We start from the raw sequence: 19,181 nt of genomic DNA on the forward strand, positions 1-19,181 counted from the left end.
TTTTAGCACATAAATGGACCGATTCAGCTTGCAAACCTTTTGCTCTTGACCTTGGGCTATGAATCCCTCGGGTTGCATCATATAAATGGTCTCCGCATGATTGCCATTCAGAAAGGCCGTTTTAACGTCCATTTGCCAAATCTCATAGTTATAATAAGCTGCAATAGACAGGAGGATGCAGATCGACTTTAACATGGCAACAAGCGAGAAAGTCTCCTCATAGTCAACTCCCTCTACCTGAGTATAACCCTTTGCCACAAGTCGAGCCTTGAAGGTTTGTACCTTCCCATCAGCACCCCATTTGTGCTTGTAGATCCATTTACAACCTATAGGTCTTACCCCATCAGGCTGATCTACAAGATCCCATACTGATTTGAAGTACATTGACTCCATCTCGAGATCCATGGCTTTAACCCATTCATCCCGGTCTACATCCTCCATTTCCTTCTGATACGACAACAGATCCTCAACGTCACCATCTGCTACCATAGCAAGGATTTTCGTGAGATCCAGATAGCGAACGGGTGGGTTCGCAACCCTTCCACTACGTCGAGGTTCCCTCAACTCTTGAGGTGGAACGAACCTACTAGATGACACTTATAAATGGATTTTAAACCTATAATGTCTAGGTGATAAACCGTTTTATTACCTCACACTGCTCACATATGCTTATAAAACCTGTTAACAACACTCAATTATTCAGCCATAATCCCCAGGTAGGAGGTGTTCCGTAGACTGTCAACTTAAGTACCTCCAGCCTTAGACAGGATTATACACCGATTGAGTTTGTAACCACGTTTTAAAAAATGTCGACCTATTTTAACTTATTAAAATAGGTGGTTAACCTACGTGAGCATGCAGTATCTTTGTTATGGATTTTAATGTCTAATTCAAATTTTATAACAACTTATAAATATAGACATGCTTTTGCATCCACAACATACATCAAAGGCATTCAAAATTTAATACAACAATCGTATTAAATAACAGAAACCCTAAACATGCATTCTATACATTATAACAATTTATAACATATACATAATGCATGTACCATGCTTCTAATGGTGGGATTTTAAATCTAAGTGGCATACAACATGCACAAACATGTTTAAATTTCAATACAACAAACATCATATGCATTATTATTTAAATAATACTGATATGGTCCAACTTTGGCATCCTAAGACAACATAATAACTAATTAACTATAAAACCGATCCAAAAATAGCTCCAATTTGGTGTAGAATCGCCCGAACCGACCTGAACCAGACCTCCAAAGCATTAAAATGGGATGAACCAGTCCAAGAATGGTTGAACCGAACCGGATTGGGCCTGAACTGGTCGAACCAAAACCTTTCCCGCGTGAACCAGATCGAACCGCGCATTGCTCAGCTAGGATGAGCAACGTTGCAACGCTGCCTGGGTAGATGGTTGTCCTTTAAAACCTGCTCCACGACCTTGCTTGCTTCAATCTCCAAATTACACCCTAATTTGGACTCTAATGACTCCAAATAAATTACAAACTCTTGAGCAAACATATAACCTCATCAATCAAGAGCCAATTACAAATTTAACTTAGAAATCAAAGAGAAATCTAGTACCAAAGCTGAAAAACCATCCATATTAGTCCAAAACATGCAATATCAGAAATTCACCCACCAAAACTCAAATTAACATTAATTAAGTGCTTAAATCACGCTCTGATACCAATTGATAGGATATACTAGCTTGCAATGGAAGCAAACAGAATCAATAAGCACTATAATTATATTTAATTTGAGTTCTAAAGCATGTTTTTGCAGAAAATCACAAGTGGGTTTCAAATAAACATACCTTGATAAATTCTTCCAAATCCAAACTGCTCTTCACGTCAATTCAGCTCCAAATCGTTAGTGAACCACCAAGAGATCTTCTCTACTATTCTCAGCCTTGAATTTGAGTGAATTTGTGAGGTAAAGTTTCTGGGTTTGAGAGGAAGAAGAAGAAGTTTGCAGAAAACCTTTTTTTCAGCAATAGAACTCTCTAATCTCAGTCAATTGAGAGGTTTTTTTTATCCTTCTTCAACATACAAGCACTTCAAATCAACCAACATGCCAGAACCTACTTGAATATTTAAGTGGAATTGTGTGTGATTGCATAAAAAACACCTGATGCTTGGGTCAAATGTGGGAAAAAAACCCAATTTCTCATTTTCTATTTTCAAATTATTTTCCAAATTTGTTTCTTTTAATTAATTCTATAATTAATCAAAATTTCGATTTAATTGACTCTCAACTAATCAAATCTAAAATTACAAAATTCAATTTCTTAAATTGAATTTAAAATTGGAAACTAATTTGATTTTTAATAAACATATCAAATATTAAATTGATCACACACCTAATTTTAAACATGAATTCCATTCATGTAATTGATATTTAAATCAATATTTAAATATTATAAACTCTCCAATTTTGTTTATGTCAATAAATTAAATACTAATTATATCAAATATAATTATACAAACCTAATTTGAATTTGAACTTATTTAAATTTAAACCCCATTTTCAAATTGAAATTCAATTTGATATCATTCCAAATTCACTTAGTTTATTAATTCAAGGTGTTCATATTTTACGAGCTAGTAGAGAGACCTTATGGACCTACAGATCATGAGCTCCAACGATTAAGATTAATTAGCTAAACTCTTTAATTCAAATTAATCAATATTAGTTAACTATTAAGTCACACCACTATAGCTCGATAGCTGTATTCTCTTCACTGTAGATATATTTATGTTCACATGATTTAACTATAATAAGTAAGTCGACCCTTCACAGGTTGTTTGTAATAACAGCTGGGTCAATATGTTGTTTTACCCCCGATATTACATCTGGCTCCTTAAGTTCCTACTGATCCTCTATTACATCTGACTCCAATCATTAAACTGGACCGCTCTCGTACCAGTGAGAGGGTGGGGCCCCTTATTCAAGACCTGGATTCAGTACTTAAGAGAACAACCTTTCTCCTATCCCTAAATCGGGTAGGTGCAAATTCCATCTTGCACCCTATGTCCCCAACTATCTACCCGGTCTTACCCTAGAAATGGGAGGCTTATTGAGCTGACACTGTTGAGCCAACCCTCACCAATGCAAATCTAAGGAGAGTCTCGAATAAATAAGAGTTCATAGTTAGCTCAGGATTAAGATCGAGTTACCTAGGTTATCTCAGCAAAATAGTCAGTCTTAAACAGTAAATAGCGTTATAAAGTAAGAGTGACTTATTTCTTGGTTCGATCTTATGCAAACTCATTGCATAGGATGCCCCCACTCCTCATGTCAATACATGAACGAATCAGAATCACTTCGTTTGTAGCACCTTTACAACACCTTATAATCGCTACAGAGTAGGTCGCATCCAATAGTGTTACCAGAATAAGGCACCCAATTTTATTCGTATACTATAGACCATTTTTGTTATTTACTCAAACTTGATCCATCTTTATGTCTCTATATGAAGTTCAAGTATTCATGTAATAGCCATGGATCTTACTTTATTGGATTTAGACTTTACGAATGCAATTTAAAGATTCAATAACAACTTTATTGAAGAAATTTTGAATAATGTCTTTATTGATAATAGAATACGTTTAACTTTAAAAACTGCGAGTTTTAGGACACACAACCTAGCAATACTCCCACTTGGACTGGAACTCCAGTGGATCATTATATATAAATATATACAATGTTGAGTTACAATGAGAGAATAAATACAAAAGAATAAATACAATAAACTAAGGCATCAAATACCCATAAATTCTCCCACTTCCTTAGTTACAAATATCTCGTAGACCTAGTCCTACTAGGTGACCGTCGAACACTTTGGCCGAGAGGGCCTTTGTAAATGGATCAGATAAGTTGTCTTGTGAGGCTATTTGCGTGACGATCACGTCTCCTCTGTGTACAATCTCCCGATGAGATGGTACTTCTGCTCGACGTGCTTTCCTTGTTTATGGCTTCGAGATTCCTTTGAATTTGCAACCATTCCACTATTATCATAATATAAGGTGACTAGCATGAGCATATTTGGAACCACTTCCAAATCAGATAGGAACTTCCTAAGCCATACTGCTTCTTTCGCTGCTTCGCTTGCAGCTACATACTCTGCTTCCATTGTGGAGTCAGCAATACAACTTTGCCTGATACTTCACCACATCACAGCTCCTCCATTTAGAGTGAATACTGACCCCAAAGTTGATTTCCTCGAATTTATATCGGTCTTCAGACCGAATCAGTGTATCCTATAAGGATTAAATCTTTAGCACCATACACGAGCAAGTAATTTCTCATTCTCCGAAGATACTTGAGAATATTCTTAACGACAGTCCAATGATCATATCCAAGGTTGGACTGAAATCTGCTGAATATTCCAACTGCATAGCATATATGAGGACGAGTACACGGCATAGCATACATCAAACTCCCTACTTCTGATGCATATGGAATTCATTTCATATCCCCAACCTCTTGATGTGTCTTAGGACTTTGTTCCTTTGACAAATGAATTCCATGTCTGAAAGGTAACATTCCTTTCTTGGAATTTTACATTTTATATCTAGACAACATCTTGTCTATATAAGATGCTTGAGATAGTGCTAAAGTTCTGTTCTTGCGGTTTCGAACTATTTGGATCCCAAGAACATATTGTGCTTCTCCCAAATCTTTCATTTGGAATTGCATAGCTAGCCATCTCTTAACGTCAGCTAGAAATTCTACTTTATTTCCAATGAGTATAATATCATCAACATACAACACCAAAAAAGTGACAGTTTTGTTAACAAATTTCTTGTAAATAAAAGGTTTGTCAACATTTTTTTTCAAAACCATACGATTTGATCACAGTGTCAAATCTCATATTCCAGGATCTATATGCTTGTTTCAACCCATAAATGGATCGATTAAGCTTATAAACCTTTTGTTCTTTACCCTATTCAATAAACCCTTTATTCTCACTTGGATCAAAGAAGTATCCACCTCTCATTTCCTTGGTGTAGCCTACAAATAGGCATACTTTTGAACGAGGTTCCAAATTTTCGGAGTTTTCCATTAGCACATGGGTTCGACATCCCAAATTATGAAGTAGTGTAAACTACCTTTATGACCTCTTCATAACTCAAAAGGTGTTTCAGAAATACTCTTTAAGGGAACATTATTCAAAATATAAACTGCATTGTCTACTGCATATCCCCAAAACGAGTCAGGAAGTTGAGCATAGCTCATCATCGATCGAACCATGTCTAACAAGGTTTTGTTTCTCCTTTCCAATACACCATTCTGTTGAGGTGTACCAGGGACTGAGAGTTGGGACTTAATTCCATGTTCTATCATATAGTTTTGGAATCTTAAGTCCATATACTCTCCACCATGATCATATCATAGTGTTTTAATCTTTTTACCTAACAGGTTTTCAACTTTAGTCTTGCACTCCTTGAATTTTTAATGAGCTTCAGACCTATGTTGTATTGGGTATAGATACCCAAATCAAATATAATCATCTATGAAAGAGATGAAATATTCATACCCTCCTCGTGCTCTTACATTTATCGGACCACAAAGTTTTGAATGTATAAGCTCCAAGGTTTCTTTGGCTCTATAGCCTTTTCCAATAAAAAGGTCGTTTTGTCATTTTGCCGTTAAGGCATGGCTCACGTACAGGTAAAGAGTTTTCTTCTAAACCATTTAGAAGTCCACTTTTTACCGATTTCTCAATCCTATTGAGCTTGATGTGACCTAAGTTTAGATACCAAAGATGAGCATTTTCTTTAGGAGAAACTCTCAGTCTTTTAACAATTGTTGCCATTTTGAACATTTCAGTATTTAGCACGACTTTTGTAACTAACGACTTAGTACTTATAAGTTATTTTCCATTGAACCAAAGTCTAGTTCCATTCCATTCTTGAAAATAAACACTTTATACTCAGAGAATGATAAGGAATGGTTCAATTAGACAAGAAACGGAAATTAAGTTCCTCTTGATACGAGGAACTACATATACGTTATGTGAAACCCGGATTTCCATTTTTCCTACTTAAGCAGGTGATAAAAGGAATTAACTAAGTGAAAGTTAAATCCTATGTTGAAGAGAAGGAAATTTCTAAGTGTTGAATAGATTTTCCTTGAATAGTTTTGAGTTAAGCCTTAATGGGTGAAATTTGGCTAAGTGTAAAGTCAAAAAGAACCCATGCTTGAGTGTTTGGAGACATTAATACATAAGATGAGTAGAAAGGACCCCATGCGCTTGTGAGGTTGAACGCATGATTAGCCGAAGTATTGGCAAGAGGCGTTGCCAAGAGTTGCTCATGCGTTGGGTATGCATGAGTAAGAGCAGAGAAAGTGAAATGTTGAATGCAAGGTGTTGGGCAGACGATCGTGTAGCAATTGAGCAGTGCTACAAGATGAGGTATACGATAGTCTAGTAAGTGTGCGGCGCTACATGATAAGATAGGCGATCGTGTAGGTGGGTGCTGGACGATCGTGTAACAATACGGGGAGCTAAACGATAAGGTAGACGATCGTCTGGTAAGTGAGGGGAGCTACACGATGAGGTAGGCGACCATGTAGGCGGGCGTTGGACGATCATGTAGCAATGTAATGACGGGCAGAAATGTACATCATTATAGGCCTTTTATTTAGAATTAGGAGGGCTGTTAAGTAGAATATGCGTGATTATACTAAGAATTCATGAGAAAACGAGCTTGCGTCGATCGGCATTAAAAATCTCGACTAACCCACTATTATGCATTATTTTGCGTCCAAATTTCTATTTTTGTAGCTAACGCAGGAATCGATCGCATTCGATGAATCTTGCCATCGAAGAGGCGTCACATACACAATCGCATATGTTTGATGCATGGATGTTGCAGAAATTAACCGTATGCGTAAATCGCATAGAGGGTGCGGCAAGAGAGTGATAACCATAATAAAGGGATGAACGCAAGGGTGGTGGAACACGATGATACTCCAGAAACCAAGCATGAACGCATACCTCGGGAGTATCAAAAGGTGATGTTGACATTTCACCTACCACGTCGCTAGCAGCAGAGCAGGTCCATCACGCTATTAGCAGCAGAAATTCAGTAAAGGACCATTAATGCTATCGACAATAAACTCTATAAATAGAAGCCTCAGAGCCCAACTTCAAGTATCCAAGGTTCCCTGCCTGAAGGCATCCGAGCTTCTACCTTTGGGCAAATCCTTATGATCTCGACCAAAGCGTAAGAAGATAGTCTTAAGAGTTCTTCATCCCTTCAACCATTCCGAGTGATGACCGAAGCTCTGCCAGAGTTAGATCTCGAGAGAGATTACTCCACTGCCCGTCCATGGCACCACCGGTAGTCTTAACACTCATCTGATGGAAACAAGACATTGCTTCCATCTGGCCCTCCATATCTCTTCTATCTTTGTATTGTATTACATTGTGGCTTAAGAGAATAATACATTTTGTGATCAATGCATTTCTATATTTTCCTTCGATTTCATCTCCATCTTCATTTACTTAGCATCCTTTACTTTCATTGTACCACTAAGTAAGACTGCTAGAGTATCACATACTTAAGCATGTAGCAAACCACCAAGAGGTATGCGTTGCGTGAGTGTTGTGAGAAAATCCTATTTGCCTAGTGTGAAGCTATAGCAACGCTTGTCTATAAGCGGACACAATTCTTGTCTATGAGTAGAATCAGCAGTGACCAACTGCCCGAGAGGTAAGTAGCTGAAGGCATTAAGCAAATTAAGCAGTGTTCCTAGATATAGGAATAATCTTATGTCAACCATGTTTATGTGATTATCTTGTCTTATGAGCGCATCATTCATCATTTAAACAAACATGAGAGAGGGGTCTAAAAACTAAATCTAGGCTTGAGAGTGTCTGACTGGATTGCATAAGCAAGAATAGAGACTTAGAGATAAGCTCTGTTTGCTATTACACATTGCATACACCCTATAGGATGCGATCACAGTGCATGCGTCCAGAAGTAGTATATGGTGGTATGCGGTCATCTTGTTTATGTGTGAGAGCACATGAGCAAGAATAGAGACATAGAAATAAGGCCTCTCGACACTATCGCATATACATCGCATGCGTCTTTGTTAAGTGTGTGTAGCATAATCGTATAGCTTGCGTTAGCTGGGGTTACCCTTGCGATCAAACTTAGTGTTGTGGTGAAGTCATCCTTGCCATTTTATCTATTTTCCCATGTATTTTATTACGCGTTAATAGTTATCGTGTCTCTATCTTTCATAGTCATACTTCCACTACTTAATCTGTTAGTTAGGAGTAGGAGTAGCGCATAGCCCATAACCATCACTATTCTTTTATTCTTCGCCGCAAACACATTACTCGCAACATTTAGCTACAAGTCCCTGATTTCAACCTCAGATCACTCGAGAAACTTGCGATCTCGTTATACTTGGCGAGAGATCAAGAAAACTTGTGGCAAGAACGCATGGTCATTGCATACATTCTTAGACGCATATTGCATATCCGACGCATGACTAGTGACGCATGGAGAACAAACGATAAACGCATATTTATTTACCTCCATCTTCCCAACCATCAAGTTTTTGGCGCCGTTGTCAGAGACTTGGCAGCTAATAGTTTGTTGAATTTTGTGTTTCCGTAGGCAACCTTTTTACCTTGGGAGTATTGTAGCTTGTGCGACCAAGTTGCAAACAATATTTGAAGTGTAGGCGATGCGCCAAAAGCCTATATTGACCCTAAAATAGAAGGGCAATTAGTCGCATGAGCTGAAGGTAGTTATAAGCGCGTAGCGACCAGCAAGCGCCGAACAATTGCCGGAAGTTCCAATGGTCAGAGTGAGCCTCTTGACATAAGCAGTTGAGATCAATCTCTTTTATGGAAGACTCCTTGCGACAACCTCACTCCAATTTCTTCAGGGACGTCTTCTACTCTATCTTTACCTTGCTTTTCTAGTTTAGTTATTTTTATTGTTATTTTGGATATGCGGCTGCTTTCTTGGATGCGGTGCATTTGCTCCTTGTAGGTGCAACAATAATTCTCCTCGGTGCACAGTTACAGCGGAAGAATCCTCTCCATCATTCAATGCATGGCTTTGACCACATTAATTCTTAGGCATGGTTGCAAGTGTTATTCTACTCAAAGGTTATTTTCTTGTTATCTTGTATGCATTATCCTTTTTAAATTCTCTTTTGTCTGCTTGCCTACCTTTGCATTGCATCTATGATGGTACGTATAATTCACTACATCTACTAACTAGACATCGCAAAGCTCACCTCTCTTTTAATAGCTTCTTTAACATTTGACAATCTAAGTTTTATTATGTGTAAATCTCTGCTCAAACATTTGTTACCGCATTCCCGATGAGTTTGTCTTTAGCTTTTAGGCAAGAGCACTACCACTCTCTAAGTTTCGGGGTGGCAGTGGTCCCGAAAAAATGTGTCTATCACATTGTTATGCTATTCAAAAAAAGAAAAAAAGAGAATATATATATACTATAAAAAAAAAAAAAACTCCACTGTCAGCACAAAGGGGAAACTCAAGTGATAAGAGTAAGTTGTGAAAGGCATTTACCCGTAGTTGGATGTCCGCATGACACCCATAGGGGCAAGCTAAAACGAAAGTAAGTAGCCAGGATCGACGGATAAAAGCAACTCCTCTGTTGGGTGCAAGCCAAATTAAGCCAAGGCAAGAGTTGAGTTGAATATGGCATGCAACCGAAGTTGGCTATCCGCATGACACCCGTGGGGGCAAGCCAAAATGAAGAGCGTAACTAGGTTCAACGCCGAATTTCTAATAATAAATTGCAAAGCTTTGAATCAATTTAAATGGACGCATTGTTAAAAGCTAAACGCAAAGTTGCGGGGCATGAGTAAAAAATTTTTAAGCAGAGGCTTGCCTTATTTAAGCTTAGAAAAGATTTCTTTGAAGAACTAGCCGAAGATGAGGAGAGTGTTGCTGCCAAGGTTAGAGGTATGAGTAAATTATACTCTGAGAGGTTGACCATCGCAAAGGAAAGTCAGAGGATGAATTATGAATTTCTAAGTATAAAGCATGCTTGAGGACAAGCATGATTCTAAGTTTGGGGGGGGGGGGGTGATAACGGGTAGAAATGTACGTCATTATAGGCCTTTTATTTAGAATTATGAGGGTTGTTAAGTAAAATATGCGTGATTGTACTAAGAATTCATGAGAAAATGAGCTTGCGTTGATCGGCATTAAGAATCTTGGCTAACCCACTATTATGCGTTATTTTGCGAACAAATTTCTATTTTTGTAGCTAACGCAGGAATCAATTGCATGTGGTGAATCTCGCCATCGCAGAGGCATCGCATACGCGATCGCATATGTTCGACGCATATGCATCCATCACATAGTGGGTGCGACTACAGAGTGATAACCATAATAGAGGAATAAACGCAAGGGTGGTGGAACGCGATGATACTCCAGAAACCAAACATGAACGCATACCTCGAGAGTATCAAAAGGTGATGTTGACATTTCACATACCATGCCGTTAGCAGTAGAGATTCAAAGTAGGTCCATCATGCTGTTAGTAGCAGAAATTCAGAAAAAGACCATTACTGCTGTCGGCGATCAAGCTCTATAAATAGAAACCTCAGAGCCCAACTTCAAGTATCCAAGGTTCCCTGCCTGAAGGCATCCGGGGTTTCCTGCTTGAAGACATCCGAGCTTTTGCCTTCGGGCAGATCCTTGTGATCCAGACCAAAGCGTGAGAAGATAATCTTGAGAGTTCTTCATCCCTTCAACCATTCCAAGTGACGACCGAAGCTCCGTCGGAGTTAGATCTCGAGAGAGACTACTCCACTGCCTGTCCATGGCACCACCGGCAGCCTTGACACTCATCTGATGGAAGCAAGACATTACTTCCATCTAGCCCTCCATATCTTTTCTATCTTTGTATTGTATTATATTGTGGCTTAAGCGATTAATACATTTTGTGATCAATGCATTTCTATATTTTCCTTTGATTCCATCTCCATCTTCATTTACTTAGCATCCTTTACTTTCATTGCACCACTAAGTAAGACTGCTAAAGTGTCGCATACTTAATCATGTGGCATAGACATATGAAGCATGTAGCAAACCACCAAGAGGTGTGCGTTGCATGAGTGTTGTGAGAAAATCCTATTTGCCTAGTGTGAAGCTGTAGCAACGCTTGTCTATAAGTGGACGCAATGTTTGTCTATGAGTAGAATCAGCAGCGACCAACTGCCCGAGAGGATAAGTAATTGAACGTATTAAGAACAGTAAGCAGTGTTCCTAGAGATGGGAATAATCTTTTGTCAACCATGTTTACATGATTATCTTGTCTTATTAGTTAGGAGTAAGAGTAGCGCATAGCCCATAACCTTCAATATTCTTTTATTCTTCACCGCAAACACATTACTCGCAATATTTAGCTACAAGTCCCTGAGTTTGACCTCTGATCACTTGAGAAACTTACGATCTCATTATACTTACCGAGAGAGCAAGAAAACTTGTGGCAGGAACGCATGGTCTTTGCATACATTCTTAGACGCATATTGCATATTTGACGCATGACCAGCGACGCATGGATAACGAACGATAAATGCATATTTATTTACCTCCATCTTCCCAACCATCACAATGCGAGAAGCTAAACGATGAGGTAGGCGATGTATAGCAATGCGCGGAGCTAAGCGATGCACTAGATGATCGTATAGATGCGTATGGCGTTAAACGATGAGGAGTGATGCGCTAGACGATCAGGTTATACGATAGGCAAAGTACTGCACAATCAGTGTAAGCGCTAGGCAATAAACGAAGAAGCTGGATGATAGCGCTAGACAATAGCACTATACAATAGCACTAGACAATAGCACTAGACGATAGCGTTAAGCGTTAAGCGATGCGCGGACGCTAAGCGATAGACTACACGATAGAACTAAGCGATGGGCGTAGGCGCTAAACAATAGCCCTGCTAACTAGATGTTGAGTAGAAAAGCTACATGATAGGCGGAATGCTAAGCGATAAGTGATGACGTTAAGCGATAGGCGGATGCATTAGATGATAAGGCTCCAGCGCTTAACGATGGAGGTAAACGATGGGCACGGTAGCTAAGCGATAGGCTATGTGCAAAATCATTTAGAGTGAGATCGTTTACTAAACAATTGAGCTACACGATGGGCCACTGGAGCAAAGCGACAGATGCAGGAACTAAGCAATGGAGCAGTGCTGAGGCTTGCGTTATGCAAGATTGATGAACTCATCCGGACAAATGGCTATACCGAGAGATGGGTAGACTTGAGTTAGTAAGAGCTGGATGAATTAAGTTTCATGCAAAGGAAGTCTTATGCATGAGTAGGACAACTCAAGTAGGTGTGTGGCATGAGAGTAGGTGAATGTTAAGGAAGTAGATGGTGGTGGCAAAACATGGTGCAAACACCCCAAAGTAGGAGGTGTCATGCATTGGAGGTTTGGTAAAGATGATAAGGATTATTTCCTTTGGCCTATAAATACCACCACAAGATGTCTCTTCCATTCATAAGCTAAATCCTCTTCAAATAATGTAAGGAAGAGTGTTAGAAGGTGGATTTGAAGGAGACCATGCGTTAGGAGAAGATCATGCAATGGTCATGAAGTTCCAAGAGAAGGAGATGTTGTCGGATAGTAAAGACTGGAAGTAGCATCAACTTCAGACGAGAATATCTCCCAGAATACTTATGCATTTGGAGTGATTCTAAAGCCACCTAAGTCTATTTTTTAGGGTAGGGCTGCCGAAGAAGAATATCCAAGGAATCGGGCTAAAGAGTGAGGAAAAGAAAGAAGGGTCGAGCTGTCAGGTAAGCTTGGGCCAGTCTTGATGTTTTGATGATTCCGGCCAAACCACGAAGAGTTTTGAGCTAAGAATTTTAGGTAAGCTTCCTAAGACATTTTAGAGAATGTTTGTAGAATGAAGTATATCGAGATAAGGCTTAGAACTATGAATAATCTGAGCATTAAATTGAATCTGGATCTTAAGGTTCAAAAGGGAGCCTGAGGTGATCAAGGAATTTCTAGAGAGAAAGGTTCCTAAACGACCAAGGTGAGTGACTAAATATTTGACTAAATATTTACAATGTTTTAAGGAAACCGTGTTCTAAAGAAAGATCTTTCAGATAAAGACATGTTTTCTATGCTTTTCAAAGAAAGTCATTATATGACTAGTTTTACTTGAAACTCGATACCGAAGGACATTTGAGAAGGTATTCGAGTAGCTCGATACTGAAGGAAGAGTTTTGAGAAGGTATCTGAGCAAAAGTACCTAAGGCATGACGGTACTTCTTTTACATAAGAATCAGTTTTCTTGTCACTCACTGGGCTAGCAAGCTCACCTCGTTTTCAAATGTTTTTCTTCCCAGGTTGTGAAACGTGAGGAGTTCCAGGGTGCTGCTAAGGTTAAGGTCTGCCACAAGCCACAGTCACACTTCCAAAGGGTTTTAAAGAGTGATTGTTGTAAACCTTGTTGTTTAAGTCTTGGAGTTGTATAAACATTACTCTATTGGAATAAAATGGGCCTACTTAATCAGTTGTTGTTATCTCCTTGACTTAAAGTTTACTGAGTGTAGTAAAGAAGTTCAGATGGGCAGTAGGTATCGCCAAAGGGTGGTATTTTCGGTCACTTACTCCTCTCCTCGGGCTCGGGGTGAGGTGTGACACGTCATCTAATAACATATATCGTTTCTTGTCTAAAAATAACTTAAGCTTGCTTACAGCAATAGCTGAAATGGCCTCACCAATACCGACTTTGAGAGTCATCTCTCCAGTTACTAATTATTTCCAGGAATTAAATCCTTGATGGGAAGAACATACGTTATTAGTAACTCCTGAATCAACTATCCAGGAAGAATCATCATTCTCTACTAAGCACGTCTCCAAGAAAAATAAATCAGATTTATTTTATTTGGAGTTCTTCCTTTTCGTAAGAGAAGTGGGATCAGCTCCACAACCTATATCATAAACTTCAAGTTTCATCTTAGAGGACATTTGTCATTCAACTTCATTAGATTTAACAATAATTGGTTTCTTTATTTTTCCCTTAGCATTCAATATGGACTAAAGTTTATCTAAGAAGCTGACATTACTGATTTCATTGTCATCAACCACAATTTGCTTGAATTTTGAGAACTTTCACTCAAACAATTCTTGTATTGATTGCATGATCTAATGTGCAGTGACCATGCTCTCAAATATTTTGGCTAATACATTAGGTATGCTTTCTAAAATGTGAACTTGGTCCTTAGAATTAGTCTTTGTCCACATCTCGTATGCATCACAAACATTCCGTGTTGCATCAGGGGTTGGGACTTGAGAACAATCCTCAATCATGAAAATGTTAAGGTCGTTAACCACGAAAAAAAATTTTAAGTGATTCTTTCCACGTCGTATAATTAAAGTCAGTCATGTTGGGATTGGTGTCCTAATTCTCCCAGAGTCTAGTTGTTTTGTAAAGATACACATTGTTTGATGAATAAAATAATTGTTATTTAATTCTGACATTTACTCATATCCAATAAACAAAGCTCCTTGGCTATCTTATGTGAACTTAAGCATGTATATGTGATATACAAGTAGATCATGAATTAAGTGATAACCTAAATAGGTCTGTAGTATAAGAATTAAGGTGGGATACCTAATCCCAGTGACACTACAGATACGACCTTCTTTGTAGAGGTTTACAAGTGTTGTAAACTACTACAGATGGTAGATCCTGACCATTCATGTGGAGACGTGCGAGCGGGGGTATTCTATACAAAGAGTTTGTATAAGACCCAGACCACGAGATGACTAGACTCTGTATATAACGTCGTTGATACTAGAGACTTACATCTCACCTAAATGACCATAGGTGACACGACCTCAATCTTGAATGTTTTGGGAACCCCTGCCTTTGAGGGGCAGTCCTTTGACTAGTATGGCTGAGAGTGGCCAGTTTGCCAACTCAACATGCCTATCTTTTTGGGGACTTGTCTGTTCTGGGAGCTGGGAATTCAATCCACAAGATGGAGTTCACTCCTTTCCAGGGATAAGTAGAGAGATTGCTCCCTTAAGGACTGATTCCAGGGCTTGAACATAGTGGCCACAACTTCTCTTTGTAAGAGATGACTCAATCATAGTAGGACTATGACTTATGTTCATTAGAGGGATAAGTGGTACTTAAGAAGTTAGATGTAACTACAGGAGCATAACGGTTATTGGACCAGCTGTACTTACAAGCGATCCGTGAAGGGTTATCGCACTATTGATTGGTTAGGATGGACACATAATATATTTGTGGTAAGGAGAGTTCAGCTATCGGTTTTTAGTGGAGTGTCTGGTAGTTAACGGATGGTGGATCACGCAACTAAAGAGTTTAGTCAGTTATTCACGTACCATTAGAGCTTCAGGCTACAGGTCCATAAGGTCCACTTGGTAGTTAATGGATTCAGTTGAGGATCAGTTCTTGGTGTTAATTTGAAATGTTCAAATTGACAAGAGGTAATTCGATTATATATGATATGATCGGTATGATGTCTGAGATACATCTAGTGGAGGATTGATGTAAATGAGATTTACATTAAGTATCGTTGAATAGAAAAAGAACTATAGTTTATATGTTTCATGAGATGAAATATTAAAACTATAGGTTATAAATATAGTAGATAAGTTGGTTATCATTTATATTTATAATAATTTTAATTATTGGATAATTAAATCTTTTTCTCTAATAATCAATTAAGTGGGAGGTTATTGGTGGTTCATGGTAACTGTAAGATAAAAGGAATTTTTTTTTCCTAATTTTAGTAAGTTTTTGTCAAAATTGATTTAGAGATTTCTCTCTTGAAAAAGATGAGCTAAACGATCGCTTAGCTTTTGCTAGACGATTTCTTAGCTTTTGCTAAACGATTGGGCATCGACCTATATGATAGGTTTCAACCATCTTCCACTTGCCCAACCATGTACACAATTGTTGTTTCCTCCATTTTCTGCCTCAATCCAAGTCCACATAGAACCCAACCTCTAGATTCTCACACCGAGAATACCAAGGTATCCTTTTTGGTGGTGTCATACTCAACTCGACGCCATCAAGGTTCTGTGGAGGCTGTTCGTGTTGCTGTGGTGTTCATGACCGAGGCGATCGCTGAGGACGAGTATGTGGTGTTCGTGCTGCGAAGCAGTCATGTTGTTCGAGAATTCGAGGTTGCTGTTTCGAGCGTTCGTGAGCAAGGAGCATGGAAATGAGTCTACAAATGTTCGTAGCATTTTCCTTGTTCATTTGTAGTTATCATGCTGTAATTTCTGTAATGAATGCATAACCATATGTTTTTTTTTACAACTATAATTTGTAATGTTCATACATGATTGTAATTTGGAATGATCTATTTTGTTGCTCATGGAAATCCTCGTATTTGATTTCCTTCAATTGATATCAGAACCAGGTTGTTCTGATATTCCAAATTACAACTCTGTTTTGAACTTCATTTGACAGTCGTGGTGGGATTCTGCACTTGTGTTTAATCGTTAAGTGCATTTGTGGATGAAGTTGATGAATGTTTCAGGCTTAATTGCCTTCAGTTAAAGCTTTCTGTAATTACAAAGTGTTAATTTGTAAGGGCCCCTGTGTTTTTTGGTAATTAATTTTACAATCGAGTCTGTAATTCAAAGAGTTCAAGTTAGTCAAGTCGTTCGTGATGAAGTTTCAAAGCATGGAGATGCGCTTCGCAATGAAGAAGAAGACCAAGTGTTGGTTGTAACGTGTAGCCTTAGATAAACAATCGTTGGGATTTAACTAAGTGATCATTTAGATTTTTCTAAATGTTCGTGTAGTATTTACTAAATGATCGTTTAGCTAATGCTAAGCAATGGGGTAAATCATTTACTCTATCGCGTAGTGTTGGTTACCCGATCGAGTACGCGCTGGAGGTAGACGATCGTAGTGGGAGCATGTGGTGCTCATCATTTAGTAAAAGGCAGTGCTAGATGATCGTGTAGTTAGCAAGCTTCATCGCTTAGTTACTACCTACACGATCGCGCGTATACGATACGGAGGCGCTAGCTAAGCGATCGCTTAGGCGATGGTGCTTCGCGGCATTGTAGTCATTTAGATGATCGCGGAACGCGTGCATTGTGTGGAACGCGCTAAGCGATCGTGTATCTCAGGCTTCATCGTTTAGTAAATGGTACACGATCGTGTAGTAATAGCTAAACTATCATTTAGATTTTTCTAAATAATCGTGTAGTAATTGCTAAACGATCGTTTAGCTCTGGGAGCGTAAGTAAGCAATAGAGCAAAGCATTTGTTTTTTATCGTGTAGACGATCGCGAGGAGTTTAGTACAAGATGGTTGGTGACGCGATGCTTTGCCCGAGCGGTTCAAGACCCAGTTCGTCTATTTAAACCAGAGACTCATTGTCTTTGTAATACATAGCTTTCCATTTGTGATTTTAAGGCAATTTTACCCGATTCATCAACATTGGTTTATTATACATGTGATGTATGGTTCTTATATGCCAAAGTGTTTGACATATAGTTTAAAACCCACCTTAGGTTGTGCAATTATTCATGCATCATGTATTATAAATTTTATAATTGAGCATGAAGAAATTACTTGAAAGCATGCACATGCATCATGAAATATAAGAGTTATATTTTGCATGCAGTGAGAATTGTCATGCATCATCCTTTTATTATAAATATTATATCTAAGGGTGAATGGAAGCATGTTTTGCTTGTTTCATTGCTGTTTTGTATAAGTGTTATATAAAAGAAGTAGCAATGAATGGACAATGCATTAAGCATGACACTTAGCCTGTTTATAATCGTTATGAATGTCTTGCATGTGTTAGCTTCGCATTGTGGTGGTTGTTTTAGTTTATAAGTGTTATAAAGAAAATTAGACCAAAAATAAATAAGAAAAAGTTGTGTGTGGACCTAGGATGAACTCAAGTTTTTTAAAAGGGTTTTAAAATTGGATTAAGATAGACCTAAGTTCAAGTGGTTCTGAAGAGTTTAGTAACCTAGATTAATCTTTCAAAATCGGTTTAATAGGATTAAATTGGTTTGGATAAAAGATTAAATATGTTGTAAATCTATCTATAAGGGACCTTTTGTATAAGGCGGGTTCTGGCTAGGTTGGGGTTCTTAAGTTGACGGAAACATAACACCCCTACCTAGAAACCTACCTGGAAAGGTGAATTAGATAAATTTTCAACAAGCATGCGACGATTTGGTCAAAGACTCCGTTAAAGAGTTTAATGGATGATGATCAAAATTTGTTTCACTATCCAAGGTAAATGTTACTTTTGGGCAAACCTAAAAATCACTTAGTTAAAATTCTTAGCCATGTTTTTTTAAGTAAGCTAAACCCTAGGTTATAAAATACTCAGTGGGAGGAAGAGATGTATCTGATATGTCTATGATTCCACTCATGTTTCTTCCTGTATGTTCACACTATGAGATTCATGTTTGGCCTCGTGGTGCCCTGGGAGCATCTCCCTTCGGATGGTGTTTGCATGAGTCAATATCAAGGTGAACGGAGAGAGTGTTTATAGTAAATGGGTGAAGAGTGTGTGTCAACATGTCCTATGGTCTCTGTCATTGGTTCACACCGTGAGATCATTCTGTACTCCCTCGTGGCGCCCTGAGGGTGTGAACTCTAGGGCCTCTAGGGCAGTTGGTTAAGATCAAGGTGAACTTCAGAAATGGATAGGGTCACTTTAGATTTTTCCCCAATTGGATTTTTTCCCTTTGGATTATCTTTTTTGGGCATACCTCTAGGGCCTAAAATGGCAGGTCACACTTATGGGAGATTGTTAAGTATGTTAATGATCTCTTGGCCAAATCAATGATGGCTAGTCGTTATAGGAGCAAAAGTTGTTCTGGTATTAATGACTGGTTGAGAACTTCTCAATTCAGAGGAGGGATAACTGACCACCATTCGGCGGCTTTTGTCCTAAACCTTTGAAGCATCGTTGTGAAATTAGATGTCACACACGAATCATATTAGTTTTTCTAAAACTTTATTGGATGTTGTTTTGTTTTACAACGGGTATTTGCTTAAAACCAAACATAGGTCAATGTGTTTTTCTTTTCAGCAACTACTTACAGTGGAAAGAATCGTGTGAAACGAATTTCATGGCAAACGACCTCGATCCCACTACTC

The sequence above is a fragment of the Benincasa hispida genome, chromosome 5 (assembly GCF_027475165.1).
Source record: "Benincasa hispida cultivar pf3 chromosome 5, pf3_genome.v1.1, whole genome shotgun sequence".
In the NCBI taxonomy this organism is placed as follows: Eukaryota; Viridiplantae; Streptophyta; class Magnoliopsida; order Cucurbitales; family Cucurbitaceae; genus Benincasa; species Benincasa hispida.